At 42.3% G+C, this 22080-nt stretch overlaps 1 long non-coding RNA gene across 1 annotated transcript in view; it reads left to right on the top strand.

Moving 5' to 3' along the window:
• Nucleotides 1-22045, top strand: part of LOC114021286 — a 59054-nt gene extending 37009 nt beyond the window's left edge. The window contains exons 2-3 of the long non-coding RNA XR_003565909.3: nucleotides 19889-20078; nucleotides 21901-22045. This is a non-coding gene — a long non-coding RNA (uncharacterized LOC114021286). The remainder of the gene's footprint in view (nucleotides 1-19888; nucleotides 20079-21900) is intronic.
• Nucleotides 22046-22080: the final 35 nt, after the last annotated feature.

Below are 22080 nucleotides of genomic sequence, written 5' to 3'. Positions count from 1 at the left end.
GGAGCCAAGCCCAGGTGGCTCTGTGCACTGCCTCCACTTGCAGGCACTGCCCCTGCAGCTCCCATTGGCCGCAGCTCCCATTGGTGGCAGTTCCTGGCAAATGGGAACTGCGGAGCTGGCACGTGGGGTGGAGGCAGCATGCAGAGTTTCCTGGCCGCGCCTCTGCCTAGAAGCTGAGGGAGGGGGATATTGCAGCTTCCAGGGAGGCACGGAGTCATCTAGGGAGCCTGCCAGCACCGCCAATCCTCTTCCCCCTCCACCGCCCCCAGCACCAGCGGGAGACCCGGCCACCACTTGCTCCCTACCCCCAACACCAGCAGAGTTCCCAGGCCAGACACACCCCAAGCACCCGCGGTGCCCTCCAAGCCGCCGCCCCCCCAAGATTTAGTCAGGGGTATATAGTAAGAACATAAAAGGGTTAGACTGAACAGTGTGTGTTGAGTGTTTCACAACTGCTGCGTGCCCCTCTGGGAGTTAAACTGTAAATCAGAAGCTTCATGGCAGCTGAGTGAACAGCCCTGGTCTGACTGTGGGTTTGCTTCACATGAATTCCATTCAGGCTCCAGGAGCTTGAAACACCCCTGGGAATCCAAATCCCAGTGGATAGCCAGGAAGAGGTGCTCGCTAGAATCCATGACAGACCTCTGTCACAGTTCAGGGCAACTGCACCCATATTTCCCCCCTCCATGGTCCAGCAAGGCACCTACTCTTAGGCTTCCAGCTCTCCAGCCATCACTTCTTTTGGGTAGAGGTGCATCTTTCTCCTTCCTGGGTGGGGTATTTCCAGGCTGCATAGTTCTCTGCTTACACTATGAATTTCCCAGCAAGACAGACTGCCTCAGCAGGTCTGCTTTGCCTTCCTTTCTCAGAGGCTATAAAGAGCGTAATTACCCACAGGTAAGTTACTAAGCAATTACATTTATTCTTAAGGTGAAAGCATTTAAAAAAAAACACATTACAAACAAAACGCTCACTTATACACTTACCAGAGATCACCCTCCCACGCCTCCAATGCAGACTCTGGCCAGTGAACAGTCCTTCAAACCCCACCAAAGAGTTTTTATGTGGTCACAAGTTGAAAACAAGCACCACCGTGAATGAGTCATTTTAAAAAAAATCTAGTCTGAGCCTCTGATCTTGTCCTCATGTAAAGCGTGATCAGCAGATAATTGGTTTCTCCTCAGGGCACAGCTTTGGAAAGTTGGGTCCGGAGATGAGAAGTTGCCTTCCCCTCTTCCCAAGTATTTCCTAGGAATTCCACTTAACTTTGTTTGTCTGACACGTTGTTTTAAAGATTCCTTTGAAGCTCGTAACACTCCCCAGGGTTTACATTAGCCATGTCTCCTCCCTATAGACACTACATACAATTCCACAATAATACACACACATTTGCCATTTTAATACAGTGAACTCCTAAAATACTGACACTTTGTCCAGGATAGTGCAAGAAATTGCCATATCTGTCAGAAGGGGAGGCAAGGAGCTGACCTGTGGCTTGGACAGCTGATTTATCTGATTTTCTTTGTGTAAGCATCTAACGCTAGAAAAAGCTGTTCCCTTTTTTATCTTAAATGGTGCTTCAGTATCATACTCATTTTATTTGGGGTTCCCAGTCTTAGATCCTCACATTCAGCTCCCAAAGCAGAGATCCGATGAATACTCTACATAAAATAGATAACATCTCTAAGGCATTATTCTGAGAGTGCGTTAGAGCCAAGTAATCTATATTTAGGCTTGGAAAGATGAGATTTTTAAATGTTGACTTCACAAAACACCCACAAACCAAAGAACAATATTTCCATCCGGGGTTTTGGCCCTTGGGAAAATAACTAATGCGCCTACTCTAGTCACAAAGACTATAACCCAGTACACAGACAATACAATACATTAATGCAAGTCCCAACGAATGAAATGCCATATTCATAAAGAAGGCTAGAACACAAGGGATTTTACTGGGAACAGAAAACAAAGGGTCTAGGGAAGAAAAGAATTAAGATTAACTAAAATACTAACACATCAACAAAAAAAACAAATCCCCCACCTTCCTGTATTTCCCCGCTGCACACAGACTCCCAGCGCCCTCCCTTGCACCATTCCAGGTGGATGGTAAATGAATGTTGACCAGCTTAAACAAAAAGAAAGGGGTTCCCTTACAGTGTCTTCACCCTTGAGTGGGGCAGAGTCCTCTCCTGACTTCTGGGTCTGAAGTCCTGTGGAGATCTTGGCTGGCTCTAGGTGGGCTACAGTGGGTTGGATTTCTGCCTCCCTGATCACTGGTCTCTGTGGGGCTGGCACTCTCCAGTCACATACTTAACCCCACAAGAGCTCTAAATCTCCCTTTGTGTGTGTGTGTGGTGGGGGTGTCAGCCTGTCCCCTTTCACTGAGGTACTGAGCACTCCTGACTCCTAATTGGCCCAGCAAACTGATCATGTAAATCACTCCATCTAAAGCTCCCCATTGGCATTTTGTCCCCATCCTGGATCCTAAGCAGGCTGGGAAATGGTGCCCAGAGGCTCTGGAGCCATTGTTGCTGTAGACCAGAGGGTAGGACCGTAGAAGCTCTGTTTGGTGTTCCAGGAGCTAGCAAATTCGAAAGGCGGCTACGTAAGAATGACCCAACGTGGTTGTATCTTGACTACAACTTGCCCATAGACCAAAGTTTCAGAGCCAGAACTAAAACCCAAGAGTTTCTGGATCCCATTTCTGCACTCAACTCACTCAACTGTCTCTCAGTCTAAAATGTTTGTAGTCCCATTCTCTGTCTAATTATGCTTAACCCTGGCGAGTGTTCCAGAGGGGAAGAGGATGCAGGAAGCTCTTTTCCCTCCCCTACAGTGGAAGCGTGATCTGGAGAACAAAGTGCTCCAGCAGCAGCACCAGCAGCAGCCCTGTAGATGTGTCTGGGCAAAGCGTTGGTGAGGCTGCAGTCCTGCTTTCCCACTGTGCACCAGGATGGCTGTGCTGGAGGGACTGATGGTGGCTGCTATTTGTCTAGATCAGTGGTTCCCAAACTGGGGTTCGTGAAATGTTACGGGAGTTTTTGGGAAAAAATTCTCTAATGGCGGACAGAGCTGTTCCTAGGGGCCCCGGGCAGCATGGGGCCAGCAGTCCGGAGCCCCTGGACTTCCAAGATCTAAGCAGATCAAAGCAAACGTATCTATCACACTGAGGAAATTTAAACTTCTACACACCTTATAAGAAATGGAAAGGGAGGTGGATATTTTTTGCTGTTTTTAAGATTAAATAGGCAGCTAGTATTTTTTTAAAAATTATTATGACGAACAAGTTTAAGCTTTGTTGTTATGTGCGTTGTTTGCCTGGACTGCTCAAGACCTGAATGCTTGTGTAGGAAGAATTCTTTGAGTTGGCTTCTTGCTGTTTCACATCTGATACTCCTTGATGAAACATAGGAGCCTTGTCTTATAACAGCTTATTCGAGGTGATACAAGCTATGAAAGTGAGATCTTGAAAGAGTGTTGCCATTTTCATAATGTAATAAAATACTGTAATGATAAAAATTAATAAGTAGTGTGTAATAAGCATATCATAAAAACAAATTTTATATTTCTAAGATCACTGCTTTTATAATTTATACTCAGGTAAAGGAGAAAATCCCTGGAAATATTCATTTTTAGGAGGGGGTTCGCGAGACTTGACATTTTATTGAAAGGGGTTCACAGGTTGTTAAAGTTTGGGAACCACTGGTCTAGAGACACCTTCTCCTCCCCCACCCCCCCAACACTTGCAATGGCTAAACGTGTAACTGACCCTTTCAAGTTTCCATCATTTCAGAGGTGCTTTCCCCAAACCATAAAGAAAGTGGTCACTGTTTTATCTTGGAATTTCTAGTTCAAAAATAAAACAAAACCCCAACACCTTAGCAGGGGTATATATTCCCCCTTTGCGTATCTTATTACAGTCTGGTCTGTTGCAACATCAAAGGTGCTTGTGTAAATATATACAATGAGGCTAGGTGATTAGAATAATTTCAAATTTCAAAGAATGAATATAGATCTAAGAAATCAACCCTGTCAATTCTGTCAGCAACATGACTGGAAATAATATAACTCAAATACAGGTTGTACTTCAAAGCAAAGCCGTGCTGAAATTCTAAAGTAAGATAATTGCTTGAAAGCAGGGGGGGGCAGGGGGAATCTGTCCCCAATAGCCGGTGTATTTTATTTGCTCATAAACACTCTAAAGCAGTAATGATATCTCTGCAAGCAGTGAGCCGTTCTCTTTCATTAACTTTTGTCATACACTATTTTCAAAGATCCTCATTTGTCCGCAGAGAGTGACTAACTTTACATGCAATCCTGCTTTAGACAAATCCTCTCAGCTTCTTTCAAAGCCACCTGCTGTGCTATTAGTGAGCTGATAAAGAAGAGAGACATCTAAAGGCAACTCAAGGAAGTGAAACATTAATACACAGTGCTTTGACAGCCATCACCTTCAGATTTATAAGCAAGGCAGACTTCACAAAATAAAACTAAGAAAATAACAAAATAGCATTTTGGAAAAGTGTTGTGCATAGCAGCTTGCAAAAAGACAACAAGGACAGTTTGTGTAAATCTCTGACAGCTGCAGACTGTTGTAAAATCCAATTTAATATCCTAGATCCCTTAAGTGAGTGTGATCTGAGCTGAGTTCTTCCTGACACTGTACCGCAGTCACTACTGCATGTCCCCACTAATGATCTCTGCCCAAGGAAAGGTACAGCAGTGAGTTAATATGTAGCTGTACTATGCTTCCTGTGTGCTAGGGAAGGGAAGGCACTAATATAGCATCATGAAAGCAATTGATTTCAAAGTAAAACTTCCACAGTGACTGCAGAACTATTTTCCATGCTGTTATCAGGCATCCATGTAAAGACAGTCATTGCTTCAGTTTCAAGTGCTGTCAGAATACAAAAGGTTCCCTCATTGTAACAGATACTTTCCTTGAATTATAATGTGAGGCCTATATTCTGCCATGGATCTGTGAGCAGGATTTCTATTCTTTTCCCTATTTGCTGATGTCAATAGAAATTCCATGATCCTAAACTGTTTAGCAGCTTTACTGATCTAATCTGAATTGCGTCAGTCCAAAGTGCAGTGACTCATCAAGCAGACTCTTTGAAAGTGTTGCAGTTCAAGGTTAGAAGTCCGCTTTTCTATCATGCTCCAAAAGACGATATTGCGCAAGAAAAAAAAAGTCACTTTTTAAAATGAGCATTAGTGGGAAGGTCTTTGGCTACATCTACACTACCATTATGTTGGTATAACTTATGTCGCTCAGGGCTGTGAATAAGCCACTCCCCCGTTCACCCTGTGAACAGCGCTATGTTGGCAGGAGAGCTTCTCCTGTTGGCTTAGAGTGGCTACATTAGCAGAGCTTACAGCAGCACAGCTGCACCAGCGTAGCCGTAGCCTTTGTTTACAAATTGCTCTGATGGGGAGGCATTTCCTTTAAAATTAACAACCCTCCTGGCAAATTCCGGCTTCTCTCAAAAGGTACGGTAGTCTTAAAACGTTGCTGTTATACTGCCTGCAAAGGAACGGCATCTTGAACTGCAATGGATAATTTCATTTCAAATGAACTGGGAAAAAAAACCCTTAAAATGCAAAGACAAAACAAAGGAACGTTTGTTTAATCACTCATGTTACTACATTATATATGAATTGATTTTTTTTTCCAAAGGATGTTGACCAACAACGAATCTTTTATGTAGAAAGACAGAGACTAAAGCAATCTATAGTAGCAAATATGGAGAGTCTAGGGTCAATATCAAGTTATAAAGTTGCGATGAGTGCAATTTAAGCCTCTGCAATTATAGGGAGGATAAAGGTATCTTGTACTCCAGCCCGAGTTCTACCCATTTGGTAAACAAGGTTATTAAAACACAGCTCCAATTCAGATCAGTCTTTAACTTGTGAAAGCTGTTCAGTGGCTTGTATGAAATATGTTTGATGTTAGACCACTCCCTGCTGGATAGAAGTCTATATTACAAACACCGTCATAATTAGTACCACTGTTAGCAGGGATCAAAGATTGTAATAGGTTTACAAAGTGAATTACCCTTTCACAGATAACAGTGGTTTCCTCCAGACCATGGCACAGGCACACCTGCCTCTCACTGCCCTTAACATTCCTGTTCTCTAGGGAGAATTTCAGCCTTCAAGGCTGCTGGCCAGCTGGTAGAATGCACAAGCGGGTAGGCAAACTAATATATTAAAGTAAGTTAAGAGCAACAGGTAAAAATGATCACACACTGTGTTCCAAAATTGATTGGGAAAGTGCCTCTGCTGAGAACCTTCCATGGGCTGCCTGTCCAGCATCTGAAACAAGTGCTACATTCATTCAAAAATAAATAAATCGGGGATGGCAGTTTGGGAGGTAGTGGGTAGAGTACGGAGTCAGGAGATCTGTGTTCTTATTCTGGTTCTGCTACTGGTCTGCTGTGACACCTTGGACTAATCACATTGCATCCCACATTTTTGCTGTCTTGGATCTTTAGATGATAAGCTCTTTGGGGGCAAGGGCTGTCTTTTATGTGTCTCTTACAGCACCTTGTACCATGGGGCCCAGAACTTGATTGGAATCTCTAGGCAGAACCATAATCCAAATAAAATAATAAGAGGTGAGCAGGTCTCTCCCTCCTACATGGAGGCTCCTCACCACAGCCCCATTCCCATTCCTCCTGCCCTGGAGGCTCCTCCAATGGCTTGAGAGGGTCTGGAAGTGAGGCTGAGGAGGAGTGGGCAGGATAGGGAGGCAGCTAAGATGATGCAAGGGAATCTCAGTGTGGGGATCCTTGTGGAGCTTTCTTCCCTCTTAGCCCCTCGATAAATTTTGCCATGGGATGAGGAAACCAATCCTTGATATTCAACCAAAAGCTCCTATCAATGTTTTATTGGTAGAGCTGAAAGGGATGTTTTTCTTTTGACCAAAGTTTTCAAAAGGAAGATAAACTCCTGTGCTACAATCCTTTGGCTTATCCCACTGTTTATAAACCAAATTTACCTTGCAGTTGACTCAGGTGGCCTCCACAATCCAATCCACATTTTACAGGATCTCCGCACCAGAATAACAGACTTTTGTATAGGTCAATAATCGAACTAATATTCCCCACTCCTCAGCCCACCATGCTATTTGAGGTAAGCACATCTGTTAGTGCAACCTACAGCTGACCTGAATCCCGTTGGAGTGGAGAAGAGAAACTAGGGTCACCAGACTGCTTTCTAAATCTGCATCCCTATACCTATGGCACATGGCCAGATGCATTAGTGTAGCTACAGGAGCAGCAAGGGAAAGCTGGTGGCCTTCAATTGCCTATCCGCTATCAGAAAGAACAGAAGCACAGTTGCAATAGGGATAGGCTGGGTCTGGAGTCGTGCAACTTTCTCTATCAGTATTGTCTTCTTCAGCGCCCTGACCCATCCCCCTCCAGATTTCTCTTGCATCCAATAGAATAGAATAGAATATCAGGGTTGGAAGGGACCATAGGTTGGAAAACTCTCAAATGATCAAATCTCCCATCTCCTCTCTTGACTACAATACACTCTGTGGAAACATTTTCTTGGTGATGTCTGTGTGAATATGCCAGCAAACTTGCTTTTAGTTTTTAAAGGTTGTTTTATATGTTTGAAAAATATATTTCCTTCACTTATATGCTCTAAAAAGATTACAGGACTAAGCAAAGTGAGAGCAAGAGTGAGTAGGTTTTGTAATACTGAAAGAATGTGATTGAAATGCAAATAATCATTTTTCCTGGTTTTTCTGTACTCTAATTCTCTAAGTGGATGTGTGTTTGCATGGGGTTTTACACTGCTTCAAGGAAAGATAGGGAAGTTTAATTTCTGTCTGTGTGCGCGTGTGTAACACGCAAAGGAATATAGCTCTTGCTAAGCCTGATTCTACTGTCACTTATACTGTATTGGTTTTACACTAATAAAACTCCATTCATTTCAACATAGCTACTCCTGAACTACATAGATATATGTGAGAGGAGAATCTGGCCTTATAAAATGAATGAACCTGAACAGACAAAGAACTTTTTTTTTCTTTGTTCACTGAAATACTCTTAGTGGTTAGGTGCTTGAATAGGGAAGTGAAAGGGATGTTTGTGCACCTTTTCTTTGTTCTGCTAAGGAGATGGGTGTATGTGCTAAGCTAAGTGAAATTTTCTTGGTGTTCTTTTTATGTAATGCTTTTGGAGAATGTGACTGAAAAGGATAAAGTCAGTGACAGTTGGTTTTGTAAAATAGAGTGAGATTGTAATCTAGAAATTTAATGAAAATGGACCCTTAAGTGTTTGTTCAAATGCAGTATGGAGGAGTCTCTCATCATCCCCATAGTGTATTGACTTTAATAATGAGATTAGAGCATTCCATCTCTAGGGGTCAAATTCTGCCAAATTTACATTACTATAAACCCAGAGTAACTCCAACTAAGTGGATGGAGTTGCTCTGGATTCACACGGATAAAGCTGACAGCAGATTTTCAACATAGGTCACTAGTTTGGTTGCAACCCAGGTTAACAGTGACCAAAACTTTAAACCATCTGTTGGCTGTTTGATCTAAGTGAAGTAAGCAAAGTGTTTCAGACAAGTTTGTAATGTATATAGGGTCATATCCAGTGGAGCTAAGTTCATTTACAACAGCTGAAGATCTGGCCCAAAATTCTATATAACTGGTTGCTGGCAGTCCCAACAGACAGGCCCTGAACTGAATGAGAATGGACATCAAAATACCTTCTGAACTCACCCAAACAGGTTGGAGGCACATAGATGAAGCTATATAGTTGCATTTACATCATCAGTCTCTGCCAAGATGGCCAATTCCAACTTCAAGCAACTAGATCAAAGGGAGGGATGAGGGGGTAAACAGAGGAGAGGAGGAGGAAAAGGTCTAGCAATGGCCATTTTGCATTTGTAGACCACATTGCATCTCTTTCCATTCCTAGAGACCCATGCCTTTTTTATTTGTAGATTTCTTAATTATATATTCCTACCTCCCAACTAGACTCCTGGAGATGTCTCTCATGACTGTCAGAGGCCAAACAAGAAGAGGTTGCATATCCTAAGTGTATTTAGCCAATGCAATCATATATAGCCATCATGGTGCATTTCTGTTTTTTCTCCCAGACCTTATGATTGCCCTGAACATTGCAATTGCACTGTTTAGCAGTTTCTACTTTCTCCGTTTAGTGCTTTGCCATTTAAGTGGCATTTCTGTATACCTTCTTCTGTTTAGTTTATAAACTTCGAGGCAAGAAAACATCATACAGGCCTGGCTAGAAGTGGATTTGAACTGGAGGTGTTCCGCTCCAGGTTTTTGATTCAGACCTAGCTCGAGAGATGTTATCATCAAATATTTACTTCAAATTCTACAATACTATGTCACATTTCATGAAACTGAACAGAAGAAGAAAAAAACAGGCATTAAGAAAACATCACGTATTCAGTTAGTTCCAAAGCATTGTGCTTGTTTTCTGTTAAACCAGAAGGTTTCATTGCAGCAGCATTCTCTTGGCCCCCAGTCAGGGACAGCAGCAATAGTCTTAGAGTACTTGGGAAGAAGGACCAAGGGAACCTGAAGGAAGTCCCCAGCTATAGTGGGCAAGGGCCAAGAGGAACCTCCCAGTCAGGGGCTGCAGCAAGAGTTATTGCAAATAGACCCTTGTAAAAGCACATTAAAGGAAAAAGACTCTGATGATTTGGGAATCTGTCTGTATAAACTTGTCCATTCTCATCTGGTATTATGAAGTAGTTATACAATGTCAGTATGAGAGCTTGGTGTATCATGAATGACTCTCCGCATGTATCTTTACCAAGCTGCAAATGCCATTTTGAAGGTGCAGTCTTCTTTGTCTGTTTAATTTCATGTTGGACTCGTGGTCTGAAATTCAAAGGCTGTTGGCAAAAGAAAGTCATTGATGTTAAGTGCTCTCGCATCAAAACAGGATCGCTCTAAACCATAAACTGGCTCCCAAGCAAGAGAACTGGTTTGGTGGGGAGAGGTGTCCTTGGCAATGAAGTCACTTGGCAGGGGTTTGTGAACGCCTGTTGAAGCTAGCAAGGGGGTCTCCTGACAAAGGGAAGCTCAAAGTTATAAAAAAGGAGTGACTTTGGCTGGGTCTCTGGCCATTTCCCCCCAGTTCAACAGGAAAGAAAAGCAACCCAATACACAAGTGCTGCACAAGGTGGGGACTGTCTGCTTTCCTGAGCCCAGATGGTCCCCCAAGGACATCCCGGGGAAGGGTGAGCTAGTAAGCAGCATTGCGGTTAGGATGTTGTTTTCTAAATGATAGGTACTCTCCTGTGCTTTGTAGGTTAAATATAAAGAAAAATGTGTTAGATGTTTCACAACTGCTACATGTCTCCTAAAAGAGTTAAACTGTAAACCAGAGGCTCATACCTTTTAGAGTGGCATTCTGGGAGAAGGTATGTTTAAGTATGGGCGAGTATGAAGGGTCAGCCCTGTGCCCAGGGGCTAGACAGCAGGCTCCAGCTCTCAGAAGGGAGTATTGGACACAGGGCTGCACTCTAAAGGTATGCTTTGGGACCCCAAATGGCGGGGCAGTGTCTGGGCTCCTTTAAGGCCCTGGAAGCTTAAAACACTCAGTGACCAGCAGCTGGATTCCCCTCACAGAAGTCCAAAGGGAGCAACCAACTGGATCTGTAACAAGGACATTTAATCCTCAAATATCCTCTTCCCATCAGTGGTTCTCATTGTGCCCTCAGGTTTCACTGCAATGGGAGAATGGGTTCACCACACAAGGGGAAGCCAGAGGCAGTTAAGCAGGTCCTGTACATCTCGTTCCCTCCCTCTAGATTTGATGTATTTGTATCTGGAATGCAGCTGAATTTCAAGTGCAAATCAAGGGCCCCATACTGTACGCTCAATTCAAGTAAAACTTCCATGACTTCAGCAGGAACTATGCCTAAGTAAGGACTTCTGCCCAAGCAAGCCATTTGCAAGTCACAGCGAAATGTTTTATTGGTCCTACAAAACCCAGAAACAATGCTGCCTATTCTTGACTGCCATCTACTAGCACTTCATATTAACTAACTAAAAGTGTGTACACACACATACCCTCTATTTTATTACTGTAATACTGTGAGCCTGAGTCTATACGTGTTACTCACCTTGAGCAGCAGTCACACACAAGAATAGTCACACTGAACTGAACTTAATAAGACTGCTGGTCAGGGTGACCAGATAGCAAGCTTAAAAAATCGGGACAGGGGGTGGGGGATAATAGGTGTCTATATAAGAAAAAGCCCTCAAAATCAGAACTGTCCCAATAAAATCGGGACACCCTACTGCTTGTGTAAGTGACGCTCACATTTTGTAAGGGGCAGAGTCAGGCTTTATGCCATTTCCGGTACCTCAGATTTAATATGGCTAGCAGCTCCCTGCCGTTTGAGTTACATCACAGAAAGCTTTTGAGGTGGGGGATCTTTTCTAGAAAGCAAATATTTGTCCCAACAGCACCATGAGTGACACAACATTTTACCAGACCACAACTTGACAAAGAAACATGCATTTTTATGAAGATATCTCTTGCCTTATCTGTAAAGTAGCACACTTGTCTGGTTAACACAACTATAAAAATACACTTCAAAACTGCTCATATTTTGGTCCACTGAAATTCACTAGACCACTAGAATGGTACCATTATCTCACACGCTGCAGCTTCATTTCATTTAATAAACTTTTCTATCAGCTTCATCAGTTTTGTCACGAAAGTAAGTTAACAAATACTTTAATACTAGATCCTTTGATTTCTAATTTTCTGTGTTTTTGTTTCCTCAGACAATCAGAGAATTTATTCAGAAGCAGGTCACATTGCCTGGGGCAGCTGAAATTACTCACTTGGCACTCCTGCATAACTTTATGCTTTATTAATTTTATGATGAGACTTCAAAGTTACTTTTCAGGCATATAAAAAGTAATTGAAACTGCAAAAGTAGCTTAATACCTGAATTATGGTTCAATCACCTAGCCGCTTCTGAAACCTGAATTAATACTATGCTATCTCTTTTAACTAGCCAATGATATAGTTTGTTTACCAAGTAATTGATTTTTTCCATGTAAATTAGCCTAACAGAAAAATGAATATTGTACAAAGCAAGTTTTGTGGTGTTTGGGAGCCCCATACATGGTCTATAGGTTATATGCTATAGTTCCGCTGTTATAACTGAAGGACGATAAAACATGAGTCCTAAACTGCTAGAGTTAAAGCCATATCTTACCCTTGGGAGTAGAGTAAGGGCAGGAAAGGAGGGAGGATTTGGAGCTAGCATGGCTAATAAAAGCAGTAGAGGCCTGGATCTACTGGGAACTCTTCAGAGAATATGAGGATTCTAGCCTATCCTTGCCAAGAGCATCTCCTCCATGGTTTGCAGGCATGGAGGGAAAGAATGGGTCTTAGCATCCTGTACATGCTGAAGTATCTCATGCTGTCTGCCACAGCAGGATGGGAGGCTGAAACCAAAGACTGACCATCGATGGTCAAAATGAGAACTGAGGACAGGACTCTTCAGACAGCACCACCCAGAGTGGAGTTTTGGTGCATTGGGGGTCTCAGGTTTACTCGTAGAATTCTATGGTGAGTTCTATTACATTACTAGCACAAATGTATAAGAATATTCAAGATGTGAGACTCCGCCACTCACCACTTCTAGTTATTGTTCTCTACATCATCAAAACAAAGAACTTTAATCAAGCCTTTTACAGTTGTTCATTCAGGAAAGGAAAGAGAAATTTATAACAAAGTAGTTCAGTAGTTGTGCATTTTGAATTTAGTAAGACCGAATGTGTGTCTTTTTGTACCAAAGCTTTATTTATAAAGTTCATGTTTGGTACGGGCATTCAGAGGATCTGTAAACAGGGATTGCCAAAAAGTAACATACCGTGGTAGCCGAGATATAGAACCTGCTCCCCTTGAAATTAATCACAAAACTCCCTTTGACTTACATGGGAGTAGGTTATCATTTCCTTATTTCTTGTACTAAATACTGAAGAAATTTCACTTTGTGATCACTGCTGGCAAGTAGTTTTAAGCACTTTTTAGTTGTTTGCTTTTTTATTTATTTTGGGTCACAAAGTGAAAAATCTCCCTGTCTAGAAGAGAAGAAAATGATGAACAGTTCTTTTATGCTGATTTTTCTTTTTCTTAGAGTATGCATAAATGTTCAGTTTTGGAAAGACACATTGTGGTGGTGTTAGATTTGGTTATGCAAGGTTCTGTGCAGAGGCAGTGGTCTTGAGAGAGCAAGCTCTATAAGAAGCAAGAGAGTTTGTTCTGTCTTGGTCCCTGATTAGAGCTAATTCTCGGGGCAAAGTTTCTTTCTGGAAACCACTCGTTGCTGGGCTGAGATTCTTGAAAAGAGGGATTGCCTGCACTCATAGTTTAGGGTAACTGCACATGTATTTCCCCTCAGTACTCTAGCAAGGGCACTCAATCTCCGGCTTCCAGCTCCCCAGCTGTTCCTTGGTTGAAGACCCATTTCACTCCCTTCTGATCAGGGTATGTCCAGGCCGAACAGTTCCCTGCTTTCACTGTGTTGCTCCTAGCAAAGACAGCCTGCCTAAACCAACCTGCTTGCTTTCCCTTCAGAGACTGATAAGAGTGACTGATACAGATATGTTACCACACAGCCCTTTCTAAAGCTTTCTTAGGGTGAAAGCATTACAGAAAAAAATACTAAAACAAAAAACCCTACATGCATGCTAATAGGCTTACCAGAGTTCATCCCAGCTCTACATGCAACCCAGTAGGCTCTGGCACGAGCAGACTTTTAACATTGCAACTTCAGTTTAGAATAAGCAGCCCCATGACAAGTTTAGTCCACCTTTTTATACAGATCAGGGGTCTTTGACCTGGAGTTTCCAGAAGCAGGTAATTACTGTAGAATGGGTCTCTCTCCAAAGGGCATATCGTCATTGGCTTCAAAAGGGAGAATTTGCATTCCCCTCACCTCAGGGTACTTCCTAGGAAATCCACTTCATACTTACTGTTCCAAAAAGACTTTTGAATTACCTCACACCTTCCAGAAATTACTTTAATCTCATCTTCTTTTTGCAGACATTCCCAACATTCTCTCAACAGTACATAAACACTAATACCCCAAAGGTATTAATTCTAATTCAATATGATTTAACTTAATTCAGCAAAGTTCTTTCAGAATATTACAGGATATTTGTTAATCTGTCAGACCTGCTGCTGTTCCAACACCTCTGTTGCTGGACTGGTGTATATGTGTAAATAGAAAAGTTACATTTAGAAAATACCAGGCTCCACATTACTTACTTCTCTCTCACTGGAAAACTGACCTGCAGGACCCCAGAAATCTACTCCCACTCAGCAAAGAGCCAACATCAATGTCAGAACGAGAGACTAGAGTCAGAAAAAGGCCATAGTTATGGCCAGGGAGACCACAAGCCAGATAGCTGGTGTAAATCAGTATAGCTTCAAATCAATTGAGCTATGCCAATGTATACCAACCAATGATCTGTTCCTACAAGTCATAGTGAGCAATGTTCCATCCTGATCCAAGCAGTCGGATTCATATTAATGATGAGGTTGACAAAAGACCCCATCATAGAACTCTACTAGTCCACATTTGGTTTGCACTCAGGTGCCTGTTAATACAATTACTGCTTATTGGATATTTGATAGAGGTTTACATAGAATCAGAGGTTTCATTCTGTTTGGTTTTTTTTAATTAATGCTGTAACATGACAAACATTTCATGTATTAAAGCAACAACAAAATAGTATGTGGGCAAAAGGATTATTCTGGTAAAAAAACAACAACATGAATTTCCCTTGCTTTATTTTTCATCTGTGGCCAACCTCACCTGGTTGCTAGGATCAAGATGGAACATTTTGTACTATTTCATGTAAGGATAGTATAAATACCAACCTTTCTTTCAGTTCTGATTTGCACTTATTCAGACGTATCCATGCAAAATTCAGTCCAACTTTTACTTGATTTCAAATCAAAGCCACAAAACATCTCAGCTTTTCTTGAAAAGGCTTTTGAAACATAGTGCATCTTTTCATTAATTTGGATCTACTTCTAATTTGGATATAATCACATCCATGTTGGAATTCATAAGGAAAATTTCACAGAGATCTAATCATCACACAGGTCATTCCCAGCAAACATGTTTTAACAACATTCAGCAAGAGCATCCTCTAGTGGTAGGACACAGCTTATTTAAAAAACAAATGGCCAGTGGAGAGATCTGTAATCTTTGATTCTAGAGGAAATGAGCATTATCAATGTTCAACTAGCAGAGCAAAGTCTTAAGCAACGTTTAAATGCCACTGTGGGGCATTTGTGTGTCATTTTTTACTAGTGGTTAATAATGTGATCTGATATTTTTTCACTAATAGAAAATTACAGTATATACAAAAAGATCATGAGATTACAATTTCGTTTTCAGAAAGAACCTAGAGCTAGTCATATTAATATATTATAAAGGCATTATAATAAGAGTGTTATTTTAATGATAGAATAGGGTTGGCAACAAAAGATATATAAACTGTAAAGTCATCCCAGATACCCTAAAATAGCATGAATTGAGTAATCCTTTGTTTTTAAAAAGATACGTTGTTTGCTATGCAGCTACGTCAAGCAGCACTTTCATTTTCACCGATTGGTAAGATATTGCACTTTTAATTTATATTCTATTTATTTTCATTCTGTCATTGCTTTACTTTTTAATCTATTGACTGCAAGTCTGATGAGACCTAATTGGAAAATACTTTGCCTGATTAACTTTTGGGATTCATTATGTCATCCTTGGGGGATATAAACAGAATAAATATTGTAGGGTTCTGCTTTAGATTAGACACCCCACTTTACCTGCCTCTAACTATGAATTGCATGGAATAATCTGAAGTATTTGGGTTTCTGCCTGTTCCGAACTAGCCTAGTGAAGGGGTCACATTTCATTTCTAACTTCTTTTTTATATTCCGCAAACTGGCAGGAGATGGGAGCATAAGCATTACAGAAATGATCCTCAGTCTGGGAGGGAGTGTCTGCATCTCTCCCACAGAGCAGAGTTTCCATGGGGAAATGCTTGTCTTTGCCAGGAGGAATCTACCCTGTCTTTAATACTGAATATGGGATGTTCCTACTAGAGGGTTAGTGCAGCTTCCTCTCTGGTGGCTGTGATCCTTGATGTGACGAGCAAAGGAAAAATACAATTTATTTCATGTCTCCAAGATCTATAATCTGTCCCACGTTTCAAGGTCTCTCAAACAATCTTATGTAACTGTTCTGCCAGATGGTGTCAGCAGCAGCTCAACCCTCCACCCAGAAATCTGGAAAAACTAAATACCACCCCTAGGCACTTCTTCCCCAGACAAATGCTCTGTGTGTGTACGTGTGCGAGAGAAAGAGAGAACCAAAAGGAAAACTTGATTATGGGGAGAAGGGACCACAGCATTAATTTGGGAAAACACCGCAACAATGACTCAAAAGTAAGCAAACAATAAGTAAAACACCTGGCCCACGGTATCTTGGGCTGCATCCTTTGCCATGCAATATGAAAGTCCCTTTAACACATGACTCCCCCATTTCTTCTGCTGCACCCCACGCATGGTTTGTTATCTGCATGCAAGATGTGCATTCACGTGAGTTGACCTCCAGCCCCTGGGGAGCAGGAGTTGAGCAAGTGATGCCTCCGCTGCCATTTTGCTGCTGCTGCTACTCACTACTGCCTCAGCTACTGTTTTGCTGTGTCCATTGGTAGTCACAGCTCTAAGATTTGCTGGGTACAGACGGGGTGCCTTTACTGCTGCTGTGTCTCTTACCACATGGCCTTTAACTGAAGTTCCATCACCTAGGCCAGTTCTTAGTGACGTCAGATGCAGTGATGCCAGCAGATAACACAGAACCTCACTGCCACTGTCTCCTCTGTGTTATGCTTCACCGGAACACTATCTCCACGCTGGGTCTAAGGCTTAGCCCCCCCTAGACCAGCTTATCAGTGCTTTCAGCTCTCGAGGTCACTGAGAAGAGACATGGACTCAACTGAGTCTAACCAGCTCTAGCTTTAAACACTGGAGGGGAAGGGTCAAATGGCATGTAGGACCCTCAAACAGAGTCCTCTCCACCAGGTAGAAACACCTGTTCCCACCACCTCCTGAGTTTCACTTGATTTACTTCCCTCACTAAGCATGGGGCAGTGATGTTAAGTTAGCAAGACCCATCAATTTCAGGCATCTTAAGTTTAGTTCTGCTGCCCTTTAGTCACAGAAGAAGGGCAACACTTCATGATCCCTACATCCAAGACTAAAGTGAATTTTAAACCCAAAACAGCCAGCACTAATCACCTTGGCAAAGTAGATGGGTCTATGCAAACACAGGCTGATCCTGAGGTCTTTCCCCCAGTTCAACAATAGATGGCAGGACAGAGCTCATTCAGACCACTGGCTTACACTTATTCAATTATATCTTTAATACGAAGTTACATGGCCATGTTAAGCAACCAACATCTTTGTCAGCAACACCCATTGACCTGCCGTACCTTAGCATTCTCGGTGTTGAGCAGTTTTGGAGATTTTAGCTGTCCCTCCCCTTGCCTTCATCTCCCTCATTTGATTTGCACCCTTGGTCTTGACTGAGTACCACTTTCTCCCTCTGATCTTGCCTCCACAAGATCTACCCTGCTAGCCCCCAGCCTTAGCTCAGCCCCAATATCCTCTTCTCTGCAATGGAGCAAGCCCAGCTGATGATCTGCAACCTGGTGGACTTCATCCACTACAAATTTGTTCTCTCCTGTTTGAACTCTGCCATTTTCTGAGCTAAACAGCTTTACTTCTTCATCTTGACTGACTGCCATGACTGCAACCCCAAATGCCCTCCCCCCATTCTGACCCCACTGCCTTCTCAACACAGGATCTTACTGACATTTTTCAAAGAAAATGTTGACAAGGTCCAGCATGACCTCCTCCTCCCCATCTTCCGTTCACTCTCTCCTACTCTTCCATCACTGACGCAGAAGTTTCTCTTCTGCCTTCCTCCAACAAGTCCACTTATTCCCATGACCCCTTCCCATTTTTCTCCTGATCTCTCTTGGCCCCATTATCATCCCCTCCCTCATTCCTCTCTTCAACATCTCTCTCTCTCTTCAGGCTCCTTCCCTCACAACACAAACATAATTTAGCTGCCCCGTCTTTAAAAAAAAAAACAACTGACCCTTTGTGCCAGCGTCCTTCTCCACTTCATCTCTAAGTTCATTGAATGTGCTATTTGCAACCACTTTCTGCAGTTCCTCTCCTCCAGTTCCGTACGAGACCGTCTCCAATCCAGCATTTACTGCTTGCACTGCAAAGAAACTGTTCTCACCAAAGTCTCTAATCATCTCTTCCTGACCAAAGCTCAGAACTGTTTTTCCATCCTTATTCTCCTTAACCTGTTAACTATCACTGCTGTCTACCCTGCTCTTCTTCTGAAATTCTTCTTCCTCAGCTTTCATGACAGCTCTCTTCTTTCCTCTCTAATCATTCCTCCAACATGCTATTCAGAAAATCCTCTTCTTCCCCCTACCCCAGTGCCCTCCCTTTCTTCCCCCAACACTTTCTGTGGGAATCCTCTAGGACTCTGACAACTCAAAAATTTACCTCTCCACTCCTGACCTGTCATCTTCTGTCTAAACAAAAATCTCATTCTGTCTCTCTCACTTCTTCTGGTGAGAGTCCTGTGACTTGAGTAAGGCAATTATCACCACCACCATCTTTATAAAACCCTTGGGGGTCGAGGCCAGGCTGAACAGGAGTGTTCTGAGGTTCACCTATGGGTGGAAACATCAGTACTGACGTCTGCGGTGGGAATATGGAGAAATGCATCAACTACATCTAATGAAATCTCCCCCAGAACAGGGATGACACTTTAGAGGCCAGGGTCTCCATCCAAAACTTTTTCTTCATCCACTTGTTAAGCCTTGTGACATTGAGAATGGCTCTGATACTGCCTAGTGCACTTCAGTACAATTATGAAGATGGAGTAGAACCCAGAGAACCTTTCTTCTAAGGTAAAGCTCTCTATCATTCTCATATTCAGAGGATATTTCGTTCTGGATCAGATTGTTTTACTGGGTTGTTGGACCAGGCGACTGGATTAAAAAATGGATGGGGTAGAGCCCGCAGCTCAGGGAGTATCTCTGGCTCACTGTTTCCCTGACACATTTGTCTGTGATCAGTGAAAACTCATCTTCTAGGAAATGGGAAATCCTGCCCCCTAGCTTCAGCTTTGGGTGGAGACCTATGCCACTTTATCATAAAGTGGATTGGGGGAAGGGGGGGGAAGGTGGGCTGAGCTTGTGCTCTTTCTCTATGACACTAATGTTGTTGCCAATCAATGGGCAATTGAAACTGGTTAGTACATTAGAATGATCTTCACATTAATTTGCCTGAAATAAAAACAGCAGCTCTGCCCTGGGATTGATCAACTGACTTTGTCACTGGTGCTAAATTCCACTTTCATTTGTATTCCAGTGTATTACGTCCACAGGAGCACTCAATGAATTCATCACGAGCAGGTGTAATCATTCCACCATTACACCACCAAGGTGTAATTTGGGGACCTGAAGACTCAAGGGTCTTTACTGCAATTGTTTCAAACCCCAAGTAGACCTTTCACTAAATGGTCGAGAATGAAAGCAGTTAAAGCATAAAGTGTTCTAAGTTTATGAAGTGTTACTCATAACTGTCAAGGGTCCCCAGTTTCACATCAGAAATTATCCTGGTCTCGCTTCAGCCTGGCATTGTCCTTCATCAAGGGCAGGAATGTTTAAACTGAACAAACAGCAGCACACACTGAGGCATTTATAAAGAGAATCCATCTGTTTTCTAACTGTTGTTACTCTTTCCAAAACTTACAGGCTTCCCTCATTATCCTAGAGGCACTCCTTGACCCATTCCATTGTCACTTGGCATTCAGGAGAGAAATGAAGCATCCCCTGCTCTCTGACTGGAAACTGATTAGGTTGAGCCACTCCAAAAAGCAGCACTTTGAACTTGTCTAGCCTCTTAAAAACCTCACTGAACTGAACCTCACAACATCTTTGGGAGGTAGGTAAGTAAGTAATGTCTGTTTTATATCTGGGGGAACCAAGCCCCAGAGGAGGCAGTAACCTCCCCCTGAACATACCAGAAGTCAGTGATAGAAACATGAATGCATGTGCTCTGCTACACCCCTTTATCAGAAGCCTTGGTAAATTTGTTTTGGTGTCCTGAATAGCTGCTGTGTGCAGTACATCCTTGTGTTATGGCATTATCTTACTATAGAGTGTGATGGCAAAGACAGGAACATGAATTAGCTAAGAAGGATTTATCTTGCAAAGAGATTACCATTGCAAGGACATTTCAATGAGAACATGAATAATTCTTTACTTTGGTGATGATGATTAATGCTTTGACATCAGCCACCCCTGGCATAGCCATTGACAGCAATAGATTTCACAACAGGAAAATCTGGCTCCCCGAGCCAAGAACATTAATAGAATTTAATTCCAGTAAATAATAATAAAAAAGTAACATTTTAAGATGACACACAATTTCAGTATTAAACATAACTGAAAGAACACACATCCTTTCGGCACTCCTAAGACTTTGTCCTAGCACTTAATTATTTTTCATATGAGGTATCAGTCAAGATCTGCAACTAGTCAGCTTTTGTCTGTAGAATCACCAGGGGAAGACCGAATCACCAGTGGAAATACCTGCGCCTAACAGAGTTAAGCATGGGCTGAACTGGAGCCAACACTCCTAGTGCTGATTTCACAATTTAATAATTAGTAATAGGAAGGCACTGCCACTGTCCCATTTTCCTTCCCTCTATATTTCCCAAAGTATGGGATGTACTTCCCAACGGGGGTGTGAAAGATTAGCCATGGGGATATGGAAAATGGATATATTCAAATGGTTAAGTCTTTAACGAACAACTGAATAGGACCCCAGTTGGTTTCAGCTTTCAAAAGTCTGGGAAACACTGCTTCACCTGGTCTCCCTTCTGAGGTTTGATCATGGAGGTATTTGATGTGATTGGCCCAGTTTGTCACGTACACTAGCACATCATCTTATTCAGTCATAACCAAGTTGCATTGTGCATCTGTTTATTTTTATCTTAGCGATATTTAAGTTTCAATATCTCTCAAACATTTGGGATGCAAAGCATATAGGAGAGGTTCTATATTAGTTGATCTAAGATAATGCATAGTACTCAGAAAGAAAAGCCACTGCTGTGAATTCTCCTCTTCCATCTCGACAGTCATGCTTCTTCTGGTGCTCTTCAAAACAATGGCTGGAACCCCTTTTTATTGGTGAAATAAGCAAGCCACCTCATAGACAGGTAGCTGAAAGATGGGTCTCATGCCCAAACTAAAACGGCAAAGGCAGTGATTGTGTGTCTCAGTCATGTTTTGTTAGGAACTCCAAATTAGGCAATTCTACTGTCACTATATATGGTGCTCTATGGCGTTTGCACCACAACCTAATGAGAAATCTTCTTCCATAAAGAGAATGTAAAATAGATTTTATGAAGTGTTATTAAAAATTATAAAATGGCATTTGGAAATTCTGTATTCTACTGGGTCAGTAATGATATCGAAGGTCTATTCATCCATTTATATGGCCCACCATTGCTGTAGAATGTGAATGCCTCACAATTATCCTTACACCACCCTTTTGGAAGTGAGGAAGCACTACCAGATGGGGGGAACTGAGCCCCAGCCCCTCAAAAGGTATTTAGGCACTACCAGAGAAACTAAGTGACTTGCATAGGGCCACATTCCCAACTCCTGGTTCTCTGGTCTTTCAGGCAGGAATTATTCAGCTGAATTGCAAATGCATCAGACAGAAAATTACCAGTGCTTCTCTTTTTTTAATCCATTAGCTCCATTTGAAGTGTCATGACGCTTCACCTGAGTGGATCAAAGCACCTGGCTCTGCTGCAAGATGGCATGCTATGGTCAACCCGAATAGTGATGAGAGGAAGAAGGCAATTTATTAAAAGCTGGGGAAGAAGTACCTAGCAAGCAAAGCAGAAAGTATGTGTCTGTGTGCGGGCACACAT

This window comes from Chelonia mydas, chromosome 4, assembly GCF_015237465.2.
Source record: "Chelonia mydas isolate rCheMyd1 chromosome 4, rCheMyd1.pri.v2, whole genome shotgun sequence".
Lineage (NCBI taxonomy): Eukaryota > Metazoa > Chordata > Testudines > Cheloniidae > Chelonia > Chelonia mydas.
This window is presented reverse-complemented; position numbering and strand designations above follow the sequence as displayed.